Raw genomic sequence first — 23,442 nt, 5'->3', positions numbered from 1 at the left:
TAAGATGGTTAAGAACAATTCATATTGTGGGCCAGATGCACCAAGCTTCAAAAAAGCGATAAAATGTAGCGTGATAAACAACCAGCCAATCAGCTCCTATTTGTCATGTTACAGGCTAAGCTTGAAAAATGACAGGAGATGATTGGCTTGTAGTGTATTACTTCTACTTTATCACTTTTTGAAGCTTGATGTGTCTGTCTGTCTCTCTCTCTCTCTCTCTCTCTCTCTCTCTCTCTCTCTCTCTCTCTCTCTCTCTCTCTCTTTTTGTAACCCGACAAAATAAAAAATATCACAACCAAAGTACTGCACTGTTATAATAATTAATGCAAATAAGACCTAAGATTTGGAGATTAACCCGAGTGAATTTGTGAAATAGGTGTGAAAATTGGCACGCAAACATTTTTATTCATCATAATTACCTGTAATGTTTACCTTATATAGGAAATAATCTTTTTTTACACAACATCTTTTATTTGAATTTATATAACAAATGTGAGCGCCGCTGGCTTTTTTATCTCAGACTGTTGGCACTCAATGGGTTACTACAGAAACTCTTTTACTTGCAGTTAGTATGAGAATAACCTGTTTCTTAATTTGGACCAAGAATCATGTATTTTTAGGTGGCTTATATAGGTCTTTTTACATGTAAATAAACTGGATAAGGTGACAATCTGGCAGAAGAGCAAATGGCGCAACACTTTTTTTGGTAAGCTGCTCAATCAGAGGTGTGTCACTCAAGTGCCAAAAGGGAGGGGCAATTCTGTCTAGGAAAAAACATTTGGTATCCCAATTGCACACTGAGTGAAACATAACTACATAATAATCAAATAACACAGAGATTTTGGTTGCGTATATCTGCAGATATAGTGCTAAGCCCCCAGGCCGTACGTCAAGGCATCTCTGTCACTGGGGGTCCCTAATACTGGGTATGGGTCTGGGGTGTGGGCCCCCAACATGCCGACACAGAGCAAATGGCATCAGCTTCAAATCTAATCTAATTGTCATTGATATTTGGATCTGCGTGGCAGACTGGTTTGTCCACTGATTTTCAGTGCTGCTTAATTAAAATATTGAGAAAGCAGAGTCTATGGACCCTCTGCATCTCAGATCAGTCTGTGTGAGGCTATCTTTGCCTTTCGTAGTCTGTAAAGACACATGACATTAAAGCATCAATTTCTACTTTTATTAAATGTAGGTAGAGGTATTATTCTGTTTACATGAAGACAAACCAGAACACATTCTAAATTACAATGCCACTGTCACTTGCAGAAGGCGGATGTTTATTTTGTTAGTTTAAACTAATATTGAGACATTTTTATCTCTTCTGTAAGTAAACATTTCCTAATTATCAAGTTGTTGTAGCTGGGTTTTATTTAGAGCCATGGAAAAACACAAAAATAAGCAGCGCTAAAACAGTTAAAGACTGGTTAATCTATCACAAATACATTTATTGGGTACACTAAAATTGACTAAATAGCCAGCATGTAGAATAAAAAAATACATAAAATAAATGAATAAAAATTAGGTTTTGATTGTCCCCACCAACCGTAATGTTAGAAGTGTCCTGGAGAGTCCGTATTTATAGGCCCATAGATGGTGAAATGGATCCCCAAATGGTCATCCGGAAGGAGAACGGATATAGGGCAGATTTTGCAAGGGGTGTCCCAAGAGGGCATAAATAACCACAGATCCTTTTTGTAGTTTAAAAGTCCTTAACCCCCAATGAAAAAAGATGTGTGATTGTTTGTATCCTATTGGTGAATGGAAATAGGTCCAAGTGGGGCTGTTGTGGTCTACAATCCAGGAACACTAGGTTGTGGGGGATAGCAATGTCCTCCCCATCACAGTGAATTACATCATTGAGAATTACTTACTTGACATGATCTCATAGGACATAGCTGGCCATGTAATAGCAATTTTACAGCGCTTAAGTTCTTCCTGATCCATCAGTGGTGTTCATTCGTTACTGGGAGATGCTGGTGGATCTGGGAGAATGGAACCTGTTCTATATTATTATAGTACTGTCCAAAGAAGTATTATAATATTGTGTGAGTCACTATTGCGCCACCAAAACATTTTCTTGAGGCATGGGCTCAACGAGACCACCACTGAATGTGTCCTCTGGTATCTGGCATGAAGACGTTAGCAGCGGAAGTCATCTAAGTTATGAGTTGGGGCCTCCATGGCTCGGAATTGTTTATCCAGCACATCCCACAGATATTCAATCGAATGAAGATTTTCTGAATTGAAAGACCAAGTTAACACCTTAAACTTTGTCATGTTCTCCAAACCATTGCTGAAGAATTTTTGCAGCATGGCAATGTGCATTATCCTGCTGAAAGAGGTCACTGCCATCAGGGAAGACCCTTGCCATGAAGGCTTGTACCTGGTCTAGAGCAATGTTTAGGTAGGTGGTGCATCCTAAAGTAACATCCATATTAATACCAGGACTCACGGTTTCCCAGCGAACATTGCCCAGAGCATCACAGGCCTTCCCTGGCTGGCCGCCTTCCCATAGTGCATCCTGGTGCAATCTCTTCCCCTGACAACTAATGCTCATGGAACTGGCCAACCACATGTAAAAGAAAACCTTTATTTCAATATATGAGGCCACATTCTTTTGCTCCAGTTTTGTGCTCATGTGCCCATTGTAGTCCCTTTTAGAGGTTGGCAGGAATCAGCATGGGCAATCTGACCTCTCTGCAGCTGACCAGCCCCATATGCAGTGTTCTGACAGCGTTCTGTGAAAGCCAACATTAACTTTTTTTGTGCTAGAGTAGCTCTCCTGTGCGATATGACCAGAGAAGCTAGCCTTTGCTCCACATGTGCATCAATGACCCTGTCACTAGTTCATTGGTTGTTCCTAGTTGGACACATTTTGTACAGTGTTTCCCCAAGGATTTGTTCTTTCCACCTTTCTTTCTTTGTTTCCACCTTTCTTTCTTTGTTTCCACCTTTCTTTCTTTCTTTCTTTCCACCTTTCTTTCTTTCTTTCTTTCTTAATGATTGCACCTCGAGTTATCCAACTGTGAAGCTCTTGAAATTTGAAGACGATACCATGTTCATTGGTCTTATGAAGGATTGAATGTCTCTCTTCTGCACGGATCACTAGCTCCCATTCACTATTACAGGACTTTCATCAGGATACTCCCACCCTATGGAATGCCCTTCCAAGCACAATAAGGATCCCTACTAGCCTTCAAACTTTCAAGCGTTCCCTGAAAACGCACCTCTTCAGACAAGCCTATCCTATTTACGTACCACACACACAACCCTCAGACAATTTATTATATAGCTTTCCTTCTGGACTTGCAACTTTGCGGGACTGCTATGCTATTACTGGTGCCTGTCCTTGTGTTTCCCTCCTATGTCCCTATAAATTGTAACCTTGCAGCAGGGCCCTCCTACCTCTATGTCTGTCTGTTGTTACCCCATTTGTTATATCACTGTCTACAATTGTAAAGCGCCACAGAATCTGCTGCGCTATATAAGAAACTGTAAATAAATGTATATGTTAGTTGGGCGCCCGTTACGTAGTTTGCGTAGTGGTTAATTGAGAATACCAATACACCACTATGCTGGCTACGTAAAGTACGTAACTTACGCAAATGACTTAAGTTATGCAAATGACGTAACTGGAGCCCTGCTAACACATAAAGTATCATATGGCCACTATCCACGTCATAACCCCAGTGTCCATGTGAAGCGTGGCGAGCAGACGCAGATACGCATCCCCTCGCGGGGCTCGCTACACTTCGGGCTCGTTACACTTTATAAAATTAACTCCACGCCCACGTGGACACTGGGGTTATGACGTGGATAGTGGCCATATGATTGTGTAAGTTTGTGTGTGCGCATAATACTTACCATCCACGATGTCCCCGGCAGCTCCGGCACTCGGTCCCGGCCTCCATGACAGTCCGTGAAGTACGCTATTAGCGTAGTGCTGCTGGGGGAGCTGGGAAACCAAGTGATGCTCCCCCAGCGGTGACTACGCAAAATCGCCGCCATTGTTAGCCGCCGCCTAGAGTTTCGCCGCCCGGCCGCTGCTGCATCCCCGATGCCCGCTGACAATGTAAGTCGATCCCCTTGTCCCCCCCCCCCCCGTCTGCCCGGCCGTCCCCGATCGCCGCACATTCCCCCCCACGGCCAAGATTAGCCGGCCGCCCGGCAGTGGCTACGCTGATAATGTAGCCAAAGCTACGTTGTCAACGTAGCGTAGCCGGGCGCCCGGCTAACATATAAGTACCATAAATAAAACAGTTGGTCTTTTAACGCAGTCAAAACAACTGGTGGAAAATGGTGGAAATGATCGTAGTCTTTAGGATCCTCATATGGTGTCTCCAATCGCTATAATTGACAGTGGTGGATACCTTCAGGATTCTGGGTTCTGCAATCTCCAGAGATATCAAATGGGGTTACATTATAGACCCAATTTTTAAGAAGGTTCGGTGAATATTGTTTTGCGCCAACTTAGGAAGTTTCATTTGCTGATGAAATTGTTGATTCTTTTTTTATTTGGCCCTTGTCAAAGGTGCTCAGATCATTACGCTTGCCCACTTTGTTGCTTCCAATACTTCAGTTTCCAGGACAGAGTGTTAACTTGTTTCCTTTTATATCCACATGCCATTGTAATGTTATAATCAATGTTCTTCACTTTACCCATCAATGGTTTTTAGGTTATGCCTATCAAGTATGCTGTGGACCGATAGAATCTCCTTTGGTGGGACTCCTCATTTACATGAAGTCCAACACCCATTCCCTGTTTGTTTTCATAATGAAATTCCTCCTATAACCAAGAAACCTAAACAATACTGTGGCTATTCCAGGCCTGTGTTGATTTATAAGCTTCTTTATAATTAGATACTCTTCTAGCGCTAGGTTTAAAAATAGCATTCTATTCTCGAGTGGTCAGTAAACCTTTGTGAAACAACAGTGGTGTCGCAGCCGAGGGGAGTACGGGTTACGCGGAGCCTGGTCGCAATGAAAACACCTTCCGTTGTCCGAGGCTTTGAAGAAACAAATGTACGCTTCGGGATAAATGCTAAATCTTGAAGTTCTGGACTGTCTGCCATTCCAACATTTGTCTATTGGCTTCTACTAATATGCAGATGAAGAAATGGTTTGCCAAAAATATTGCGTTCCTTTATCCTATGGAGTTAATGTTTTGAATGTTGCTCAGCTGTTGCTTTTGCGAATTAAAGCTTTCTAAACTTTGCCAATGTATTTCACATGATCGTATATTCAGTACACAAATAGTGGTATTCGGTGTCTGCTTCCAGGGAACCTTGGGTATGTAAATACCTTGGCACCATGTTATGAAATGCTGTTTATATCTAATTGTCACTCCTATTATCTGTCCCCCATATGTCAAAAATTCTGCTTCCACCCTCCGTTCATCAACACTGATGTAGCTACATGATTTCAGTGTAGCCTCTTCCCTTGTTTCCCCATTTCCAGTTTATCTCAACATGTCCAGCACATACATTCTAGAAACCTTGTCTGTGGTAGATTCCGTGTAGTAGGAGGGTGACTTCTTTTCATTATGGTTTGTTCTTCTGGTTTATATAGGCCATACAGGAAGCGTCAGCATTAGGGATGCCAATCCCGGGGCATTTTTTTCAATCCCGGGATTGGCATCCCTAAACGAAAAACACGCCCTGTCCACCCCTACATGGGCGGGTGCGTGGCAGCCGAGAACGGGGCAGAGCAGCGCTGCGGGGGTGCTTGGTGCCGCCCCGCAGATTTACTTACATAGGCGGGCGGGAGTGGGGCAGACAGCAGCGCTGCGGTGGTGCTTGCCTGGTGCCTCCAGGCAGGTAGTGGCAGCACCAGCTGGGCAGGAGTTCAATCCGGCCGGGAGTGGTCATCCGTACCAGGACGCTGCGGCCTGAGCAGCGTGATGGTCAGAAGTCACACTGCACAGGCCACACGCCGGGTTCGGGAACAGCTGGGCAGCTTCTGAGCGGGTTCTCAGAAGCTGCCCGGCATTAGACTGCGCATGCACAGTCTAATCCCGAAATTCCGGGATTGGATACTCCAATCCCGATATTGAAATCCCGTACATTTTGGAGCCGAATCCCAGAATCCCGCCGAGTCAGCATACAGGTCCATCTGTGGTAACTATTGTAAACCCAGGTAATATATGCTTGTTGTGGTTAATAGGTACGTTAGAAACATAGACTTTGATGGCAGATAAGAGCTACTTGGCCCATTACTGCAGTCTTCCCCTTTTCTAACCAAACCCTATTTCAGCAAATAGCTTGCACTCACGTACATTGATGAGTTTAGGGCGCTTATCAGTCAGCAACTTTACACATGCAAATTTTCAACGCAGGTTCACTTCCTGAAAAACACGGTGAAAAGTCACTCCAGTGCTTCGGAAAGTCAGCATTTCGGGCACCTTGTGAACATTTTTCATCAGCAGCATTACAAGAAGAGAATTGCTTACCCCCATTTGCTTCCTTATAATCTTATATAGTAATATTTATGTTTGGTCATCTGTCAGCAAAACTAAAGGTGCATACACACTGTACAATTATTTTGACCATTTTCGTTGAAAGGCCTTTCCCTTGAACCCAGTGTCCTGGACGAAAGATGTTGACAAAAGATGTAGCTACAGTTTATAGGCTCTTTTTGAAAGATTTCCAAAATGAGCCGCTTGCACAGTTGACCAACAACGTTCGTCGCAAACACACTGAAAGAATTTTTTTTATCAATTTCGTTCAGAATGGTCGAAATGAATGAAATTGTTCAAAAAAATTGTACAGTGTGTATGCTACTTAAGTCAACCTTTAACAGTAGTAACTTGGACTGGTTTATTCTGTTACATTGAACACTCCAAATGATTAGCTGTGACTGCAGCAGGCAGGACCCAGAGACTTGCAGCCAGTACGATGTAGTATCTTCTTCTACCGCTATTTATTGGCTTCTTATTGCGTTTGGTTATATAGCAATTATACATTTATATGACTGGAGTGAGGTCTATCTCCAGTTTGCTACAGGAAGTAAAACCTTTAGGGTATGCACTTACACTTAAGGCACGTACACACGTTGATATTTGTGCTAAGCGATTTAGGGTAGGCAATTTCTCTTGAACTTCTGGGTGTCTAGATCACCCATATAAATGTAGCGATGTGTGCAAAGTCTTTTGTGTTAAGCAGAACAAAAACCTGCTGCGCGATCTAAAGTCGTGAATACACGGTGAGATATTGGCTAATGGGCGATTTTGGCTAGGTGCACTGGAGATTTTGTATAACTATGATAGTCTGTGATCTAGTCAAAATTGCCTTGCCTGCATAGTCTATGCTAGGTGATACTGACTAATACTGTTTTCAGACCGCATATGCCGTGTCGCACCCGGGATTAGGACACTGGTCCCGTCCTCAGAGCGACACGGCATATGCGGTCTGAAAGCTCCTACCTGGTTTATTGCTGTGTCTGTGACGTCACATGAGGCGGAGCTGAGCGGCGGTGCATCACCCGGGGCTTGGGAGGAGGCTGCACTTGGAGCTGACAGTGCTGCCTCCTCCATACTGTGAACGTTTTCAATTTCTCCGCACAGAATCACAAGTAAATAATTAGCTCCACCTGTGGATCTTTTAAAATGTGTCCGTCAGTAATGAGTGCACATGCCGGGTGACCTAAAAAACGTGAACTGTGTGGGTGTCTTGAGGACTGAGGTTGAGAACCACTGGTCTACTCAGATCTTTTAGAAAACTGGCAAAAATTGCAACGTGTGTATGCCCCTCACACTACCTCCCCCTCCCAGGACACTTGTGTGCTTCCATATTACTACACTACTGCTCAGTCACTTCTGAGTCAGTGATAAAGTGGAGATCATGCAACAGCCAATCAGCTCCTTACTTATGTCACAGGCTGGGTTTGAAAAATCTACAGTTAGGAGCTCATCAGCTGGTAGTTTATCACTCTCCACTTGATCACTTTTTGAATCTTGGTGCATCTGTCCCATAGTGCTTTGTTTTTGTTCCATTTGAGCCCACACCAAAATGGTTCTTACATTTATATATTAGTACAAAATAATGTATGCATAGTGAGAAGGACCCATTTCCCCCCCCCCCTCCCCCCTTTCTACTTTACTCCTCTAGGCACTGGAGTAACTATAGCACCGCAGCCCCCGCTACAGCGGGGGGGGGGGGGGGGCGCTGTGCATATGGGGGCGCCGGGGGCTGCGGTGCTATAGTTACACCTCCCCCCCCCCCAATCCCCCGCAGGCTTACCTATTTCGCTGGTCCTGGTGGCTCCGTTCTTCTGTTGAGGACCACCACAAAATGGCCGCCCCCATATAGCACACAGTTCTCTGAAACTGTCTGCTGTATGGGGGCGGCCATTTTGTGGTGGTCCTCAGCAGAAGAACGGAGCCGCCGGGACCAGCGCGAAAGGTAAGGCTGCGGGGGATTGGGGGGGGGGTTTGTATAGGCGGCGGGGGGGGGCGCCCCCCCCAAACTGCGGGGGGCGCCCAAAACGGAGCTACGTCGATGCCTCTAGGCATTGTTCTTGGTGGCCACGCTGGTCTTCACGTCCATTAGTGATTTTCATCAAAACATATTACACAGCTGTGCCTGCCTCTGACTCAAGTGAGGTTTCACTTTCACTTCTGGTTATTGTATTGTGTGTTTTAATTGTTATCCTTTTTTATGATTTGTTTATGGAATGACTATAGATTAGACTTTGGTTAAGCTTTGTATAGGTAACTGTTTATCGTAAATGCTGCCTATGAGCCTTCACAGTCTGTAGGTTCCCACATATTCTGGCCATTTGTGATCCGTGTTGCCACCAGTACCCCTTGTAAGAAATAATATTGTTTTGTCAGAGCGAAAGCTGAGGACTGTGTCCCTTTCGGCTTGTCTCTTCTGTAGCAGCCTCAGCAGGAGGAATTTTCGAGGGCCCCTCCCTGATGGTGAAGGGGGGGAAGGGGAGTGATCGCGAAGCTCAGCATTTAACCAGAGGATTTGTGCAGCTAGTTTGCCAGCTGTCACTAGGAATAGAGGACACAAGATAAGCTTCTATGAAGGAATGTCCTGGCCCAGCGTGTACTATGGTGTGCATTAGGCCTAATAAATGTATGTCGCATATATATATATATATATATATATATATATATATTCATTTATTCATTTATTATTAACAGTTTCTTATATAGCGCACACATATTCCGCAGAACATTGACATCAGTCCCTGCTCCAGTGGAGATTACAATCTATATTCCCTACCACATGTACACTCACACACAGACCTTCTAGGGTTAATTTGTTGGGAGCCAATTAGCTTACCAGTATATTTTTGGATTGTGGGAGGAAACCCACGCAAGTATGGGGAGAATATACAAACTCTGCACAGTTATTTATTTATTTATTTATTAACAGTTTCTTATATAGGGCACACATATTCTGCAGAGCTTAACAGAGAATATTCAAACATTCGCATCAGTCCCTGCCCCAGTGGAGCTTACAATCTATATTCCCTACCACATGTACACGCACTCACAGACATTGTAGGGTTAATTTTTTTGTTGGGAGCCAATTAGCCTACCAGTATATTTTTGGATTGTGGGAGGAAACCGGAGTACCCGGAGGAAACCCAAACACGGGGAGAATATACAAACTCCGCACATTTACGGCCATGGTGGGAATGGAACCCATGACCTCAGTGCTGTGAGGCAGTAATGATAACCGGTACTCTTTACCTAGAACGGCGCCCGCGATTTGCATCACGGGCGTCGGGGGTAAAAAATCGCGGGCATCGCGGTCATCGTTTGCACAAAAAAACCGGGTGCGACACGATTTTCCCATAGGGATCAATGTTAAAAGTCAGATTGGACGCGATTTTAGTGTTAAATGCCTCAATGGCCGCGATTTTTACATAGGAAACAATGTTAAAATGGGCCACAGAGCCCTAATAGTCCCCCTGAAGTCTTAAATGGCCCCCACAATTTTTAACGCCACCCCACGATCAACGTGAACCCGAAGCGTGGCGAGCGCAGCGGTACGCGTCCTCCGACCTTTTCATACCCCCACTATCCACGTCGGCGTGGAGTTGAGAATAGAATAGTGTGGCGAGCGCAGCGAGCCACCGAGCCCGAAGCGTGGCGAGCGGACGCGGATACCTGTGAAGCCCGCGAAGGGACGCGTTTACCTGTGAAGGTATCCGCGTCCCCTCGCGGGGCTCGCCACGCTTCGTGCTCGGTGGCTCGCTGCGCTCGCCACACTATTCTATTCTCAACTCCACGCCGACGTGGATAGTGGGGGTATGAAAAGGTCGGAGGACGCGTACCGCCGCCCCTCGCGGGCTCGCTGCGCTCGACACGCTTCGGGTTGACGTTGATCGTGGGGTGGCGTTAACAATTGTGGGGGCCATTTCAGACTTTAGGGTGACTATTTGGGCTCTGTGGCCCATTTAACATTGTTTCCTATGGAAAAATCGCGGGCATTGAACACTAAAATCGCATCCAATCTGACTTTTAACATTGATCCCTATGGGAAATCGCGGGCATCGCATCGCACCCGTTTTTTAGTGCATACGATGGTCGCGATGGGCGCCGTTCTAGGTAAAGAGTACCTGATAACCTTTACCCCGTCTGCACTGCCCTGGGTATTTGCCACCTATTCTGCAAGTGTTTTAACCCCTTCAGTGGTTATTTTTTTAGGGAGCGCTCCCCACTGGGCAAGTTTTTTTGGGGGAGTACTCCCAACAGCCCCCCCCCACCCCTCACACTGTGTTTCTTGGGGCTGGGCAGCGCTGCCGAGCACTCTGCTGCTGCCTGTACCTGCCCTCGGCAAACCGGTTGTGAGCTGCATGGCGTTAGCGAGGTCATACCGCACACAGCAGTGGGAAGGAGGAGGGGCCGGGCAGAGGCTGAAGCTGTGTTGGGGTTCCTGCAGTCATGAGGAGCTTTGCTTAGTCACACCAGTGGCCATTATCATTACAGTAGCCTCACCCCATTGTGCTGAGCCATGGCTTCGAAATAAGCGTGCCATATGTGCATGTGTGGACGCATCGCAGCCATGATGAGCGTGACTACACACAAACACAGGTAGAACATAGGACTCCACGCTGTTAGGGTATTGGTGGGAATCGAACCTAAGGCGTCAGTGCTTTGTGGCCGTAATACTAACCATTATAGCCTCATATTATCCCAGGGCATATATTGTCTTTTTTCTCTTTTTATGCTAGAAATTCCCTTTGGTGTGTAAATAGTGCACCTGAGTTGGCTTGTGTGGTAGGGAACTGCTTATTGACTGTCCTGTGTTCTCGCTCTTATAAATCACTAGCATTTATTTTTGTAGTTAATGCTGGAGTGCAAATTAGACATTGCATCAGCATAGTAAAGGAGGTCTCTAATGCTCTCAGGAAGTTGTAATTGCAGCCTAATGTGTGTTTATTAAACCATCTTCTCAGTTGCACAGTGAAGAGCCTGCATTAAAACATTCATGAGCGGTTGCACTGCCCAGCTCTATAAGTGGCATTCCCCTTTTGGAGGAAAAGTGATATTTATCTCAATGAAGCTTAAGAAAATCATCTTCCACCTCTTGTTTAGTAATCTCATGCTGCCCTATGGACAGGTAGATGATTAATATGGAAAAGATGGAAACTAGTGGTGTTGTCTGCTAATAATATACTGTATTTGATTTTAAAAATAACATCCCTGAAAATCACACATAACAAAATGTTGGTCTCTGATGTGATTGGCTCCATTGTACAATGTGATCGGCTCCGTGGTACAATGTGATAGGCTCCGCTTTGTGTTCTATGCTGTGATAGGTTCTTCTCTGCATTCTGGCCAAACGTTTCAGAGGGGGGGGGATTTGTTATACATGTGTGTGGACAAATTGTACTGCAGCTTGTCTTGTACTACACGTTACATTGGTTGTTACATGTGGTCCATTGAAGTATAGCTATGGCCATCAACCATGGGTTATTTGAAATCATTGATGGTCTATAACCAATGGTAACATCCATGGGGGGGGGGGGGGGGGAACCAGATAGTTTCCTGCTACAGAGCTACCAATTTTGTTTTTCTTTCACCAAGGTCTCGGGACACTGAGCATAACTGTGGCCCGGACACCCACCAAGCCACGCCCCAGGGTCCTGATTGGCCCATAACTCAATAAACCGCAAAGGACATAGTGCTAGATGTATGAAGCAGTGATAAGGGAGGGGAAGTGAGCCAGAGGAGGAGTGGCCCATGGCAACCAATCAGCTGCTTTGTATAATTTTAGATACCTCAGTTCTGATTGGTTGCCATGGGCCACTTCTCCTCTGGCTCACTTCACTGCTTTATACATCTACCCCATACACTGCTAAATGGATGACATGCTTTGGGGTTACTGTAGATATTGGTGGCAAACTATACATGTTACAGTTACATTTAAACAAAAGGATAGGAAAAAAAACACATAAATCATATTTGGTACTTGTGTATTATCACGGTGCCCATGCCCGCGGATCGCATTGTATGCAAATATCGCATATGATTTGCATACGATGTGATTTAGCACACCACCACTAGCCACGGCAGCCTGAAGCTTGGCGATGGGACGTGGTACGCGTCCTCCCGACCTGTTCATACCATCTCTATCCACGTCGGCGTGGAGTTGATTTTATAAAGTGTGGCGAGCGCACGCCCAAAATGACCCCGAAGCTTGGCGAGCGGACAAGGAATACATCTCAGCTCGCCACGTTTCGGTCTCGTTTTCAGCGTCCCCACGCAGGGCTTGCTGTGCTCGTCGCGGTTCGGGCTTGGTGGCTCGCCACATTTTATAAAATCAACTCCACGCCAACGTGGATAGTGGGGGTATGAACAGGTTGGGAGGACGCGTACCGCGTCCCCACGCAGGGCTCGCCAGCCTTCGGGCTGACGTGGCTAGTGGTGGTGTGCTAAATCGCATCATATGCCAATCATCATGTGATCCACGGGCATGGGTGCCGTGATAATACACATGTACCTTATATTTGAAATAGAAAAGTTATTTAAAATGATTCCATTTTTGCCAGGTTGGAGTAAAATGCCATGACTGAGATTGCAGGGCATAAACGTTGGAAACCGGTTTCATCCTTTTTAAACACTAAAGTCATTCGGAGCAGCGAGATACATGACTCATTAGAAAACCTTGGTGGTATTGGTAACCACAAGATAATAAGATTTCTCTTTCAATGGTCCTGGTGACACAGCTCAACACTGGGATGTAGGAGGGTCCGAAGGAGCCAGGCACCTATCCTAAAGTTTTAGAGGGTAGGCTCCTCCCCTACTGCATCCCTGGACTCTTCAGTTCGTGTTAGGTGCCCACTGGAGTGGGTGCTATTCTAAAGGGCTGCAGGAGCAGCCGAAGAATTAGAGTAGTTAGGGGATTTTTATTGTTTTATTAACTTTTACCCTAGCTAGGTAGGCACAGTGTGAGGATTCTCATAGTGAATCCTCACACTGCTAGCGCAGCAGGAGCTGACAGAAGCGCGTCCTGTCAGCCCACTGTGCACAGGGGAGACACTGTCTGGTCTCCCTGTGCAGCGCTTATAGCCTTTTTCCAAAAGGCTGCCTGGGCTCCGGAGTACCCTGAAACCGGCTCCACATTTAGGTGGGGATCATGGGGGACAGGCGCTCCGTGATGGCGGCGGCCATTTTATGCGGAGCTTACACGCTGAGCTCCTAGATGAGAGGACAGCAGCGTTGTGACAGGCATGTTCCAAGTGATCCCCAGTTGAGGGGGAGACACTGGAACTAGGAAATCCTACCTGAGGAGCGGCTGGCTGGGGGTGGTTGGCGCCAAAAGGTCACGGACCCCGCAGCAGCAGGGACCTGTGGTCTCTTCCTTCACTCTGACTTTGGCGCCTTTCAGAACGCTTGCAGCGGAGCTGAGCTGGCTTACTGATCCTGGCAGAGTGACTTGGATTTCCTGGGCATCGCTTCCCCGCAGTTGAAAACAACAGACAGATAAGTGATTGGGTGCATTGCCTCTGTATAAACGCTTGTACATTGTTTGCACTGTGTATACTGATAGATATACATTTATCACTTGCATCATGTCTGAGCATCAGGCTGTGGTTTTGGGGGAGGGAGCCCTTAGTGCACTGAGCGCGTGCAATGTTTGCACACAAAAGTTTGTCCCTGAGCAGATGGCCAAGGGGGGCTTATGTATTACTTGCGCTGATGTGAGACCCATGGGCAGTGAACCCCATAGGGCAGAGCAGATGGAACCTGCGTGGGCCAGGGCCCTAGGCAGGTCAGTTAACGCTTTGGTGCAGCTTTTGGACAGGCAGAGTGATGGGCTGGTAGAATCACAGAGACCTATGCCATCATCTCAGCAGTCGTCAGGCTCCTTGCCTCTTACCCAGGCAGATCCTGCGCTGATTCAGGTGATGCAGGATACTGCAAAAGGGATCAACAGGTTCAGTGAAATGCTGGACAAAATGGATGATGTGGCAGGGACCCCTAGAAGGTCTTATGCTTTGACTACTGTGGTAGATGAGGAGGAAGGAGAGTATACTGACATCCCCTGGGATCAGGGTGATGATGTGGAAGAGAACTCTGCTGCTGGTATAGAGGATCTCATTGTAGCTGTGAAGCAGGCTTTAAAGCTGTCTGTGGAGGATAAGACTCCTGTTAAAGGTGTTTTTAAGCGACAGCGGAAGGAGGCTGTTACTTTTCCTTCAGATGAGGGGTTACAGGAATTGTTAGAAGGGGCTTGGAAAACTCCTGATAAGAGGCTACAGATGCCTAAGCGATTCCTTAGTCTGTACCCCATGCCAGAGTCTCATGCGGAGCTCTGGGAAAAGGTCCCAGTTGTGGACGCTTCAGTGGCACGTTTGTCCAAGGCTACTGTATTACCAGTACAGGGCGGTGCAGCTTTCAAAGATTCTGTGGATAAAAAGCTGGAGGGTAACCTCAAGGCTATCTTTGAAGGGGTGGGGTTTACCTTACGGCCCCTTATTGCTTCAGCCTGGGTCTCTAAGGCCATGATAGAGTGGGCTGGTGAATTATGCACCATGCTGCAAGCTGACCCTGGTGCGTTACTGCTTGCAGAAAAGATTAAGGCAGCTGCAGAATATGCAGTGGAAGCAGAGGAGGAAGCTATTAAAATGGCAACCAGAGTGTCCACAGTCTCCATTAATGCCAGGAGAGTGCTTTGGCTTAAAGCCTGGGAAGCAGACAATGAGTCCAAGAAGGCTCTGGAAACATTTGCCTTCAAAGGAAAGGTACTTTTTGGTACCGAATTAGAGGAGATTATAAAGCAGGCCACGGGCGGCAAAAGTACATTCCTGCCGGCCTCCTCAGCAAAGCAGACGTCCAGATTTTCTGCTTTTAAGCCGTCCTTTCGGCCCTCCCCTAGAGGTGGTGCGTCCTTTCGAGGACAGTCTTTCAGGGGAAGGTTTCAGTCCTCTAGAGGCAAGACACAAAAGTCAAAATTTGGCTCTTTTCACAAGAAGCCTGCCACAAAAGGAGAGGATAAACCCTCTGCATGACTGTCAGGGGCTTCGCCCGACAGTGACAAAAGTGGGGGGGCGTCTCACACTCTTCACGGACGCTTGGGCTTCTCTAGGCCAGGATGCCTGGGTGTTAGATATTATAACACAAGGTTACAAAATCCCTTGCAGAGGGCCGCCTCCGAAGAGGTTCATCCCCACATCCTTACCAAAGGAGGCACGGCTTCGTACAGCTCTTGTGAGAGCAGCTCACTCCCTTTTGAAAAAAGGGGTGGTTACACCAGTCCCCAGGGCAGAGTGGAAGAAAGGCTTTTACTCCACGCTGTTCCTGGTGCCCAAACCAGACGGGTCTTTCAGACCAATACTAAATTTGAAATCCCTAAATGTTCATTTATTTATGGGTAGACCATTTCAAAATGGAGTCCCTACGGTCAGTACTCCTGAGTCTGGACCAGGGAGAATTTTTGGCGTCCATGGATGTCCAGGACGCATATTTGCACGTCCCTATACACCCGGAGCATCAGACCCTGTTGAGGTTTGCCATAGGAGACCTGCATTTACAATTCCGGGCGTTACCCTTTGGGCTAGCAACCGCGCCAAGGGTATTCACAAAGATAATGTCAGTGATGGCGGCGGTGCTGAGGCTCAGGGGAATCACAGTAATACCCTATTTGGACGATCTCCTGTTCAAAGCAGAGTCAGCAGCCATGCTGCAGAGTCACTTGGCAGAGGCCATCAGTTTTTTGCAAGCTCACGGCTGGATTTTAAATTTGCAAAAATCTCAGTTGGTACCGTCACAAAGGCTCCAATTCTTGGGAGTCATACTGGACACCCATCTTCATCGGGTATTCCTCCCGGAGGTAAAGGCCAGGGATCTGGTCACCCTAGTCCAGGAGATTCTCAGGGCTCAGAGCATTTCAGTATGGAGGTGCCTCAAGCTCCTGGGGAAGATGGTGGCGTCATTCGAGACGCTTCAATTTGCCAGGTTCCATTCTCGGAGGTTCCAATGGAACATTTTGTCAGCCTGGTCAGGAAACACTTTGACCATGAAATCCGAGATGATAGTGCTGTCTTCGGACACTCGAGAATCCTTGAAATGGTGGACAGAAGTAGATTCCCTTCAGTGGGGTCGGTCATTACAGACCTGGGACTGGTTGATAGTAACTACCGACGCCAGTCTCAGGGGCTGGGGGGCAATAGTCCTGGATCTCAGGCTTCAGGGCCTGTGGACGGCAGAGGAATCAGCGTTACCAATCAACATCTTGGAGTTGAGAGCTGTCTGGAAAGTGATTTCCTTGGCGGGAGACAGGTTACAGAACCTCCCTTTGAGGATTCAGACCGACAATGCCACAGCTGTGGCGTATCTGAATCACCAGGGAGGTACACGCAGCAGATTGGCCATGTGGGAGGTGTCCAGAATCTTCCTATGGGCGGAACAGAATGTTCCAGCTGTATCGGCTATATTCATTCCAGGAATAGAGAATATAGAAGCCGACTTCCTGAGCAGGGAGGAGCTCAAGGAAGGGGAATGGAGCTTACACCCTCAGGTGTTTCACCAAATCACTTCGATGTGGGGAATTCCGGATGTGGACCTGATGGCATCCAGGGTCAACCGTCAAGTGCCCAGGTTCTATGCCAGAACAAGGGATCCACTAGCGGAGGCAGTGGATGCCATGACTATTCACTGGCAGGGAGATCTCCTTTATGCATTCCCACCAGTACCAATGTTACCGAGACTTCTGAAGAAAATACAGGGGCAGAAGGTTCCAGTGATCTTAGTGGCCCCAGATTGGCCAAGGAGGTCCTGGTACTCGAGGCTTCAGAGGTTGTCTGTGGACTCATGGCGTCTACCTCTGAGACCAGACCTTCTAAGACAAGGCCCATTCAATCACCTGGATTCAGATCGATTGATTTTGACGGCCTGGCTATTGAAACCACCATTTTGAAAAGAAAAGGGTTTTCTGAGGCAGTAGTACAGACGATGATAAAAGCCAGAAAAGCTGTATCTTCGGCAAATTATTATAGAGTCTGGAAGACTTACATTCGATGGTGTGAGAGAAGAAAGGCTCATACATCTCATTTTACGCTATCAAGAATGATGGAATTCTTACAAGATGGTTTTTCATCGGGGCTAAGCCTTCAGTCACTGAAGGTGCAGATTTCGGCCTTGTCCATCTATTTCCAGAAAAAGATAGCCATTTTGCCGGAAATTCAAACCTTTTTACAAGGAGTATCCAGGTTGAAACCTCCATACAAGCAACCAGTAGCACCTTGGGATCTATCACTGGTTTTGGAATGCCTTCAAAAGGCACCATTTGAACCTTTAAGGTCGGCTGACTTTAAGTTTCTCACGTGGAAGCTAGTGTTTTTGTTAGCAGTAGCATCTGCTAAAAGAGTTTCAGAATTGGGAGCTTTGTCATGTAAATCTCCCTTCTTAATTTTTCATGATGACAGGGCTGTTTTAAGAACAGTGCCTCAGTTTTTACCGAAGGTGGTATCTACCTTCCATTTAAATCAGGAGATAGTTCTACCTGTGTTTCAACCCCCAGAGGGTTCTAAGAAAAGGGACAAGTTGAGAACTTTGGATGTTGTGCGTGCCTTACGCATATATGTGGACAGAGTGAAGAGTGTCAGGAAGACTGACACATTGTTGGTATTGTATGACGTACACAAAATTGGTTGTCCTGCATCTAAGCAGACTATTGCTAGGTGGTTGCGGTCTGTGATAGCCTTTGCATACACCAAAGTGGGTAGACCAGTACCGGCCAAAATAAATGCGCATACCACCAGGTCAGTTGCCACCTCTTGGGCGGTTCGACATGGGGCCACAGCTGAGCAGGTTTGCAGAGCTGCCACTTGGTCATCTGTTCACACATTTGCCAAATTCTATAGATTCCATGAGTTCGCGTCGGAGGACGCATCATTCGGGCGAGCAGTGCTGAGAGCTGCAGACCTGAGCGTACCCTCCCAAAGGACCGGCTCTGGAACGTCCCAGTGTTGAGCTGTGTCACCAGGACCATTGAAAGAGAAAAAGGGATTTTTGTAAGAACTTACCGTTCGAATCCCTTTCTCTGATATGGTCCTGGTGACACAGCGATCCCTCCCTTACGCTCAGTAAGTATGCCAGAAGTTTCATGATGTTCATGTTAAAATGGTTAAAAGTTAACAGTTTCTGTTATAAAATGTGCATATAATATGTGCAGGCGTTTGTACTGAGTTAATGTATTCCAGTGGCTTTGAAAGATTGAACTGAAGAGTCCAGGGATGCAGTAGGGGAGGAGCCTACCCTCTAAAACTTTAGGATAGGTGCCTGGCTCCTTCGGACCCTCCTACATCCCAGTGTTGAGCTGTGTCACCAGGACCATATCAGAGAAAGGGATTCGAACGGTAAGTTCTTACAAAAATCCCTTTATTTGCATTGTGAAGTGTCTCCTTTGAGATGAAGGCTGCTGCAGCCTTGTTTGAACTGTTCCCAGGTTTCTACGCTGTATGGACTTTGTGGCATTTTAAAACAAACATGTATCCTTATGTGAAGTCATGTGCTGTTTGTTTTCTGGTGTATGGGTGACAACGCCTGTAATTTACACTTTAATATGGCATCTTCTGCTTTAATAGTAGATGTAGCGCTTCCTCCAATATTCCTGTAACCCAGGTGAAGAGATCATTTGTATTTCAGGTTTGTTTGTTTTTGCTCTCAGTTGTGTTTTATGAACACTTAGGTCCAACTTTAGACCTCACAACATAACACTTCTTATTGGACTGCAGTGAATGCTTCCACTTTTCCAGTTACAGGTGGTATCAACTACAGGTCGAGTATTCCTGATCGGAAATGCTCGGGACCACAAGCATTTTGGAGAAGGGATTTTTTTCGGATTTTTGAATATATATTTTTTCCCCATACTTACCTGGTGCCCCGATGGTCCCCACGACGTCCACGGTGTCCCCCGACGCCCAAGACTCACCTCGTCCCCGATGTCCACAACGGATTTCAGCATCCTCTTCAGCAGCATCTCTGGTCCCAGGGGTGCATTGCGCGAGTGCACCGGTGACATCACCAGCGCGCTCATGCAATGCACCCCTGGGACTGGAGATGCCGCTGAAGGGGATGCTGAAATCAGTCGTAGACATCGGGGACGAGGTGAGTATGAATAAAAGGGACGGGGGGGAACAAAAAACCCCAAAAATATTCCTGAAAAAAAAAAATACGGTTTTGGAATACACGGATAAGGGAGTCCCGACCTGTACTATAAATGTGGCCATACACTAGGGCAGGCATGTCCAACGTTGGCCCTCCAGATGTTGTGAAACTACACATCCCAGCATGCTTTGCAATAGTTTTAGCATTCTCTAATAGCAAAAATGTGGCAAAGCATGCTGGAATGTGTAGTTTCACAACATCTGGAGGGCCAACGTTGGACATGCCTGCACTAGGGCGATTCCGAAAGCACCCAAATCTCATGTGATTGACCGTTTCTCTATGCTATAGAATATTTGAACCATTTACACCCATTTTTGTATAATTACTGTGCTCTGGTAATAAAACGTAATTTATGCTCTACTGGTAATCTGTCAATCTAAATGGGAAAACAAAATCACAAAAGTTCAATTGTTGGGAAATGCCATGTGAATTACTCTATGGAGGTTCTGTGTGTATTGAAGCCATAAAAAAGGTATTGGCTGGTTGCCACGGATGGTCCTAGTGGGCCCATATGTTGTCATTAAACTAATTATAAGAGTTTAGTGAAAGTTGAAAGAAAAGTCAATAACTTATATCTGTTTCTTTCTGAAATATGAGAAGAATCTCTGAGGATTATCGCCGTTCACCTAACAAGTCCTTGCTGAAAGTAGGGAACGGGTGCTATACTTGAGAGCACTACATTTCGGCTCTTGCCTACTGCAGCTTGGGGATGATGAAGAGATTTTATAGCGTGGCAGATCCTGACAGCATTGGTGCTGCGGTGTGAATTCTCAAGAATACGGTTTTAGTATGCTTCATTTGTTTGCGTACTGCTGATTGTTAGGGAGGTATGAGGCATACAATATTATACCTAGGTGAACAAAGACAATGTTGTTGTCCAGTAATGTGGCACAATTAAACTTTCTTCAGGGGGAATTAAATTCCTGACATTGGGGTTATTTCAAAACTGATCACAAAGCATTTTTTTTTTTTAGCAAATTGACAAAACCATGCTGCACTGCAGGTGGGGTAGATGTAACATGTGCAGAGTTAAATGTGGGTGGGTTATATTTCTGTGCAGGATAAATACTGGCTGCTTTATTTTCACACTACAATTTAGATTCCAGTTTAAACTTACCCCACCCAAATCTAATGGCCACCGATATACGCACTTGCCGATGCTGGAGTACGATGAGGGGGTACATGCTGCATTCAGTCATTAATGATCCGCTCCCTCGTTTACACCCGCAGGAGTGACCCATCAGTTGTCGTGTACAGCGTGCACATGTTATCGGCCAGTGCGTACGGCGGCTTAACTCTCTCTCTGCACATGTTACATTTGCCTCACCTGCAGTGCACATGGTTTTTGTCCATTTGCTATAAAAAAAAGTGCTGTGCGATCTGGTCTGAATAACCCCTGTTGTCCATAATGACACCTCGCAGCCTGCTGGCATCGTACCCCATAGAGATGCAAAGGAAAATTTATGATGGATGCCCGGCTTTTTGTGGGGGGGGGGCGATACAATTAGGAGCAGGATTGACCTCACACCTAAATGAACATAGTGGCCAATTCAATTATCTATGGAAAGGATGGGGAACCTTTGGCCCTCCAGCTGTTGTTGGACTACACATCCCACCATGCCCTGCAACAGTTTTAGCATGGTCACATAGCGAAACCGTAGCAGGGCATGCTGGGATGTGTAGTTCAATAGCAGCTGGAGGGCTGAAGGTTCCCCATCGCTAATCTATGGGAACCCCCAGAGGTGGGATTTTTCCTGACGAGCTCAGGAGATGAAAGGAAAAGTTAGCGTTAAATGCAGCCCACTGCATGTATCACACAGAGAATCCCATTGGAGTCTTTATTTTAGTGCTTGGGGAGAGTTATGAATATTTGGACAGCTCCAGGTGTAAAACCCAGAGCTTTTTGCTGCACACCTAACTGTGCACACAGAGAACATACAAACTCCAAACACCAACTCCTGTGTAGAAGTCCCTGTCTTCAGAGCAGAAAGGAGGCGTTGCTAATTGCTTTGCCACCATGCGGCTTATTATGTAGTCAATGAATATTCCTATAGAAATCAATGGGATTTTACCCAATGCTAATGCCTCCGAGAGCCGCAAGCTGTGTTGTGTATACAATAATCATTCCATTCAGTTACATAATATTTGTAGCTGCATCTAAGCCTGCTTAATAAGCTTTAAGACTGTGCACAAATCGCATAAAATCGGTGTACATGTACATATCCTAATGTCATTTTTTGTTAAATAGATATGTGCCAATTAATTTACTGCTGATACTTTTGGTCAAGTAATGAGTTATGGCTATTTTATTCACCACTTTAGTTGAATTTTTAATTTGACATAACCCAGGCACAAAGCTGCTTATCATTCGCAAACGTTCCTGCTGTAACCCAGTCAGCACCCTTTCAACTATATGTTGAGCAGCACTCTGGTGTGGAGGTGATGATGGCTTTGTGTGTGATGTTCTTGGGCAGAATGCAACTTTCTTTCCTTGCAAAATATTCCAGCCGTCCTGCTGACACCACATTACTTTTATTGGCAAGAAAGTGTGTGGGTTTTTTTTTTCCCGTAAGATTGTGACCGACTTCTATGGTGTCTAGAGGTGCCCCCACACAAGGTGCGTTTTCCACGTGTAATGCGTGCTCCAGCGCACATCGCATAATACAAAAAGTATGTGCTGCATGTGCTTTTTGGATTAGATTGCATTGTATGTCGTTCAAAACACACAGTACTGTATCACATCGTTCCGTGTGTGGGCAATGCTGCAATTTGTGCAGATTGACAAAACCATGCTGCACTGCAGGTGGGGCATACTTGCCTACCTGACCCTCTCCATGAGGGAGATAATGCACTGGTCCTGGGCTTCCCTGGTGATGTATGATTGACATCACCTGTGGGGAGCTAGGTAATTGATAAGAAAGGTGTTTCACCGTTCCAGAGAAGTCAAGGAACAGAGCATTCTCTCCCTGAAGGAAAGGGCCAGGTAGGCAAGTATGCAGATGGGGAAGATGGAACCTGTGCAGAGTTTTAGATTTGGGGGAGTTATTTTGTTTCTGTGCAGGGTAAATACTGACTGCTTTTTTCTTACACTGCAATTTAGATTTCAGTTTGAACACACCCCACCCACACCTCTCTGCATATGTAACACATGCCCCACCTGCAGTGCAACATGGTTTTGTCCATCTGCAAAAAAATTGCAGCCTTGACAAAAGGTGTGAATCGGGCGCTAATGCTGGCCACACATCAGACCAACTTTCCACCAACCATCCAACTAGTTGGTTGGATGGAATATAAACCTGGTACTGGATAGGAGCAAATGTAATTTGTAATTAAGTCATTTGTTTCCCAAATCTGAAAATGTACAACAACTGTCACTCAGACAATGTACTGTAGTTGGACCTATTTGATTTAAACAATTATGCTGAATGTTTTTGGCATTTGACCCCATACAGTACCAGATTTTCAGTCCAAACAACCAACTAGTTGGTCTGATGTGTGGCCAGCATTAGTTTATTTGCACATCTTGTACAAATGAAGTTCTTTTACTTTTTGTTGTCATTCTCGATGTATTCATTTTCTGTTGATTGCACACTGTGAATCATTTATAAAAGAATGCACAGACATCTCAAAGAGCAGCAAACAGAATATCTTCTGTGCATTCATATACTGTATATATTCTTTGATTTGGATCTGATAAGTTATCAGTGTTGGGCAGGAACATCATAGCCTGTTGTCCCACATTACTTTAGTTGCTGATGGCCAGACTTAATCACTGCGTAATAAAGTAATTCTGTTTCATCAGCAGG

General features: G+C 45.9%; 1 protein-coding gene across 4 annotated transcripts in view; it reads left to right on the top strand.

The window, feature by feature from the left end:
• The window catches only part of NCOA2 (nuclear receptor coactivator 2), a 200,273-nt gene that overhangs the window by 92,727 nt on the left and 84,104 nt on the right, over nt 1-23,442 (top strand). The gene's annotated exons all lie outside the window — the stretch shown is intronic.

The sequence above is a fragment of the Crinia signifera genome, chromosome 5 (assembly GCF_055691185.1).
Source record: "Crinia signifera chromosome 5, ASM5569118v1, whole genome shotgun sequence".
In the NCBI taxonomy this organism is placed as follows: Eukaryota; Metazoa; Chordata; class Amphibia; order Anura; family Myobatrachidae; genus Crinia; species Crinia signifera.
The sequence above is the reverse complement of the archived record's forward strand: the minus strand, read 5'-3'. Positions and strand labels throughout refer to the sequence as shown.